The following is a 6,181-nucleotide window of genomic DNA, read 5'->3' on the forward strand; positions in this document are numbered from 1 at the left end:
AAGAATTAGAATAGGTTTTGAGCTGGAATTTGGTTACTGCCAAAAGAATTGCACCTTCTAAGAAAAAAGCATGGGGACTAATTTTGGAGATGGATTGTAAATTATTTATGGAACCTTTGAAAAAGGTCGGCTTTACCAGGGCCCTCTGGGAAATGCAATACTGCTATTCCAGATGCTCCTTCCTCAGGATGCCTGCTCTTTATCAGCATCCCTGTCTCCATGGTGATAGGTAAGTGCTCATCCCTCCACCTCCCTTCTCAGCCTTTACCACCCACAGCAAACCTTAACAGGATGAAGAGCCCTCTGGGGGCCATGCACTGCAGCTTCAAGACATAAATAACTCCATGGGTGGTTGCCATGGCAGTTCTTCATCCACATTCTATTTACCCCAAGGTACACTGGCGACGCACTTAAGTGCATCGAAACAAGAACTGATACATTTCAATACATCACTCCAGCCAGGTGGTCACCATGCTAGTGTTCTGAGAAGCTGGGTTACAAGGCAACCCTGTCCATCATTCATCTTTAGAAACAATGCCAACCTTGGAGTCCATCCCAGGCATGGAGTGCTTCTCCTGTTTTATACAAGGAATGAAAAGAATGCCAGGAAAATTCAGATTTGGATTCAGGCAAACCTAGGGCTGATGTCTGCTTCCTTTACTTAGCAGCTGTGGGGACCTGGTCAAATCAGTTTATCTTTCTAACAAAGGTTTGCTCATGTATAAAACGCAAGTAATACTACATACCTCAAAATTGTTGTGAATATTAAAGGAAGTTTATATACGGATAGTGACCAACATGTAATGGCAATAATAATTGGTAATATTATTTTTTTGATGGGAGGGGATCTATAATGGGACATCATTGTAGAATGGTGGATAGTCATTAAATAATTAAAAGATAAGGTCTTCCAAAGTAAAGATCCCATTCCATTTCTCTCCTCCACCCAACCATGTAACATACACGTGTGACTAGTAGCAACTTGTACTCAAGATCTGCCTGCAGCTAGAGTGTAGGTATATACTACCCGTGTGGTTCACAGTTTAGTTCCTCCATCAGGTACTCTACTGAAATCTAGCATGCATTCTCTTCCGCAGGGTGGACATCTTGCCCCCATATCCTCAATAATGTCAGTGTATCTAATCAAGTTTCGAAATTGTGTTGAACACAGATGTGAGACTCGGCTTGGATTCACTCTCCTCCAAAGAAAATACATGTCATTTTCAGAATCAAGCTTGTCTTAGTCTTCTTGTCAATGCCTCATCACCAACTGTATTAGTCCATTCTTGCACTACTATAAAGAACCACCTGAGACTGGGTAATTTATAAAGAAAAGAGGTTTAATTGGCTCATGTTCCACAGGCTGTACCAGAAGCATGGGGAGGCCTCAGGAAACCTTCAATCATGGCAGAAGGGAAAGGAGGAGCAGTACCTCTCATGGTCTGAGCAGGAGGAAGGTTGGGGGCAGGGTTTACACAATGAGATCTTGAGAAAACTCACTCACTGTTGCCACAACACCACCAAGGGGGATGGTATTAAACCACGAGAAACTGGCCCCATGATCCACACCGCCCACTAGGCCACACCTCCAACAATGGCGATTACAATTCAACATAAGATTTGGGCAGGGACACAGATCCAAACCATATCAACATTGTTCTTTATTTTCCTGATCCTAGTATTTGAATATTTTCTCTGCCAACAAAACTCAAAGTGGAGTAAGCATCATCATTCACACCCTAACGTGAAAACTGATGTTCACAAAAGTCATGTGACTCATCCAAGGCCACACAGTTTGTGAGTGGCAGAGCTGAACTGCACACAGGTTGTCTGAGCCCTACTCTTACTCCAGTACTTATCACACTGCACAACCATGCCTCTTATAATAATCTGTTATTTTTTTTTTTTTTACATTGCAAAAGTGCTATTGATACCATTAGAATTAGTCTCACTTTCAAAAGGCACAGTTATTTCAGGTAATGTTATAAAGAAATCTCATGGTAATTGAAGTGGTTGAATTCTTTTAGCAATTAGTCATCAGTGATCAAGCCTGACAAATCAGTTGTTCTTTTTTAATCACAGCCTTCGTGCCATAATCAGAGGGATGACCTACTTAACCATGGAAATATTGGCTTCATTCGAGTTAACTTTGCTGGTAATATGCATGTATGTGTTTAATTCCATTTTTGATCCAAACTGCTACAATTATATCTGTCTACAGTAGGTTCTATAGACAGGTATAATTCTAAGAAGAATGTAAAATCCCTTTTTGTCTTGCTTGCCCTAAAGTGTTATCATTTTAATTTCACCAAGGTATCCCTGGTCTTCAGGGATTCAGAATTGGAGCAATTCTTGGTTACAACTCATCATTCTACAGATGTCTCTTTTATAGCAGTCTTTTCATCTTTGGCAGAGGTTCCACAGCTTTCTCCAACCTTCGGGATGGAGATTAGCCAAATTTCCTACAAACTCTTGGGAGCTACATGGCTTAAGAGAAAGGCTGAATGTGAAAATGTTTCTGATGTCTCACTTAGAGTTTCCAATTCCCTCTTGGAATCTTTGTGCAAATGACCCAGGAAAGACATGCTTTTCTTTAACATGAAAAATGATATTTCTGGTTTTAATAAACTTTGTTTGGACTTTTAGTTTAAAATTTAGATATTAGAATAACATATAAAAATTATTTCATTGCAGGTACACAAGTTCAACCTCTCAAAAAAAGAATCCCTGTTTGTAATCCTATTCTTTTCTTACAGCCAGTGTTCCATCTTCATGACCCTGTTTCTAGCCTCTAGCCAAACATCAGTTGTTCTGTGTGTGGGTGTGTGTGTTTCATTTACAATGCTTTATTGAAGCATTATACTTCAATAAAAGAATTATGTGATCATAATGTTATCATGAAACAATATATTAATTTAGATGCCACTAACTTGGAATTTATGCTCTTTGATACATGAGTTGCAATTCTTAGTTGAAATTATAAACGTAAAAGAGAGTGAGGCGTTAAAATTATAAGTTTCAAAATATTTTTAAAAAACTTTATCATCAATCCTTTGACACTAAAAACATGTAACAGATGATTCTTATTAATTTATGAAAGCTATTTTCAAAATCTCCTTATGAGCATTATTCTGTAAGTTGACACACTGAATTATTGTTATATTATGCCAAACCATAAAACTGGGTGCCTATGTAATACAAATCACACTGTAAGAAGTAGCTTTCCCAGGCCAAGGCGGGCGGATCACAAGGTCAGGAGATCGAGACCATGGTGAAACCCCGTCTCTACTAAAAATACAAAAAATTAGCCAGGCGCGGTGGCAGGCACCTGTAGTTCCAGCTACTTGGGAGGCTGAGGCAGGAGAATGGCGTGAACCCGGGAGGCGGAGCTTGCAGTGAGCCGAGATTGCGCCACTGCACTCCAGCCTGGGGGACAGAGCGAGACTCCGTCTCAAAAAATAAAGATAAAAAAAAGAAGTAGCTTTCCCTCAAGTTCTGAATTAATGAAGTTTACACATGAGATTTTCTAGTAGTTTTGAAATTTCGATTCAAAAAATATTTAGCAGATAGAGGTTTTATGCTATTGTTCATACGTTTATATGCAATCCAAGTAAGCTACAACATAGATTCATACTACATATTTATAAACTGATAAAATCTATGTAAGCTTTACAATCTATTGATACAATCTAGTCTAACCCAGGGCTTCTCAATCTTGGTGCTATTGACATGATGGTCTGGATAATCTTTTATGTTAGTGGGGCTGTCCTGTGCATTGTAGGATGTTTAGCAGCATCCCTGTCCTATACACACAAATTGCTAGTACCAACTCCACCCCCTCTGTGACAACCGAAAATTTCTCCAGACATGACTAAATGTCTCCTGGGGGAAAAATATTCCCTAGCTAAGAACCATGGGGCTATTCAATAAATGGGGCTCACAAAGCACTTCTTTATTTAAAAAAAATAAAACTATGTTTAGTCTAACTCATTAGCTCAGCTGTTTAGAGTATAGTACTAATGAGTTCAAGGTCAGAAGATTGATCCTTATGAGGCTTAACACATTCATTCAACCGGCATTGAATTGAGTGGTCTGCAATTACTTTGCACCATGCAAGGTCCAGAGAGAAATGCCAGAAAAACATAAAAAAAGCAGCCAGCGCTCTCCAGGAGTTTGTGATCCTACATGGTGAATGAAAAACAAAACAAAACAAAAGGCCAAATTAATGGTAGAGTCAGTCAGAGGATGACTGGTGTGACACCAGGGATTGAGAAAAGCTGTGTAAACACTGAAGTGTGAAAAGAATGTGGTCGGGCAGAGAAGAAACAGCGTTGGCTCCTCCCAGAAAGAACAATTATTTATAGTAAAAATTGTGTTCGCTAAGCAGCACACTAAATACTTTGTTATATGCTGGAAATCTTCTATATATGGCAGAAGTTAAGTTCTGTCACTAGAATCTTGTCACTAGAATCTGTCACAGACCTTGGCTACTTGAAGGATTTAAATCCTCCCTTTGCCTATTTCACAGGATGGCCAAGATACTCATCCTCTTTACATATTCATTTTCTGTGTATCAAATGGGAATAAATATAAGATACAGCTGTTTTCAGGCCAAAAAGAGACAATAAAGGAAAACCAATTAGTATAGACCCTATACAGATAATAAATAATAGTGAATATGTTTTATTCTCCTTATTTATATTATTGTTTTTCATTTATGTGGGCATTTAAACCCAGGCCTGTCTGCCTTTGAGCTGTTCCCTCTATGATTTGCTATCTTCCTAGAGTGTGGAGGTCCCTGTTGGAATGCCGTGGGAGCTCCGTGACCTCCCTGGTGAAAGACAGTGGGCTATATAATGAGGAACTTGCACTATTCACCAGCAACAGCAGCTACTTCGAGATTTGGAGCATTGCTCACCTAAGACCCAAGAAAAAGCCAATGCAGCTGGATTCAACAAAAGAAAGAATGGAAATGTGGAATTCCTCATCTGAAGGGGAAAAGGTAGCAGGAACCAAATCTGGCAAACTTTCCTAGGTGACAATAAGAACTTGAATTTTATCTTGAGGTCAATGGGATGCTATGCAAGGATTTTCAACAGAGCAGTGTCAAAATCAAATTTACCCTCTGAAAAGATCACCCTAGCTATTTGAAGGATGGAGAATAAATTGGATTATGACAAGCCTAGAAGCAGCAAGGTCAATGGAAAAGCTAAGTGACAAATAATAGTGGCCTAGGCTTTGCTGGTAATAGGAAGTAGAAACAAGTAGATGGCATTTGAAGTAGATGGAAGCAAAAGAAGATGCTTCTGTTGCTAGAATTGATAGGAAGTTGTATTTGCCTGTTTTCACGCTGCTATAAATAGCTACCTGAGATTGGGCAATTTATGAAGACAGGAGGTTTAATTGACTTATAATTCTGCAGGTTGTACAGGAAGCATGGTTGGGGAGGCCTTAGGAAACTTACAATCATTGCAGAAGGGCAAAAGGCAAGCAAGTACCTTCTTCACATGGCAGAGTAGGAGAGAGAGAGAAGGGTGAAGTACTATACACTTTTAAACAACCAGATCTCATGAGAACAGCAAGGGGGATATCCATCCCCATGATCCAATCGCCTCCCACCAGATCCCTCCCCCAACATTAAGAATTACAATTTCACATGAGATGTGGGTGGAGACACAGAGCCAAACCATATCTGAAGTCCTTCAGCTAAGCAAGTGGCAAAATACAGGTATTACTTTTTACCCTAGTTCATAGCTGCCTTCTCTTCTAACCTAGGTAGCTATAAGCCACCAAACACTGACAGAACGAGAATATCTACATGTATAAGTTAGTGTCACATCCAAAAAATCAGTAAAAGAACTCAAATTTTATGGTCTTTGGATTTTTGCTGAGAATAGTAAATGTCTATGGAAAGAATGAATGGATGATATTGGGTTAATTACATCCATCTCTGTATATAAAGAAAAGCATGACTTGCCTGGAGTGTGATATTTACTTTCATGTACTCCATTAGCATTTAGCATTTACCAGGTTATCTGTCTCTTTCCGGAAAACTTCGAATAAGTGTATGTTTTAAAACTATACTGAGATACTCTTGGTTTGACATCTAGTTCACTGCTGAATGCTTTCCTATAAGCACATCTTTCATTAACTTTTAATGAATTTGCTTATATATTCAACA

At 39.1% G+C, this 6,181-nt stretch overlaps 1 long non-coding RNA gene across 1 annotated transcript; it reads left to right on the forward strand.

The window, feature by feature from the left end:
* Positions 1-425: 425 nt before the first annotated feature.
* On the forward strand, positions 426-2,832 carry LOC139355752 (uncharacterized). The gene is made up of 4 exons (XR_011606756.1): positions 426-559; positions 1,098-1,318; positions 2,083-2,166; positions 2,695-2,832. It is a non-coding gene; the product is annotated as an uncharacterized lncRNA (long non-coding RNA).
* The last annotated feature ends 3,349 nt before the right edge of the window (positions 2,833-6,181 follow it).

This window comes from Macaca nemestrina, chromosome 8 (genome assembly GCF_043159975.1).
Source record: "Macaca nemestrina isolate mMacNem1 chromosome 8, mMacNem.hap1, whole genome shotgun sequence".
Lineage (NCBI taxonomy): Eukaryota > Metazoa > Chordata > Mammalia > Primates > Cercopithecidae > Macaca > Macaca nemestrina.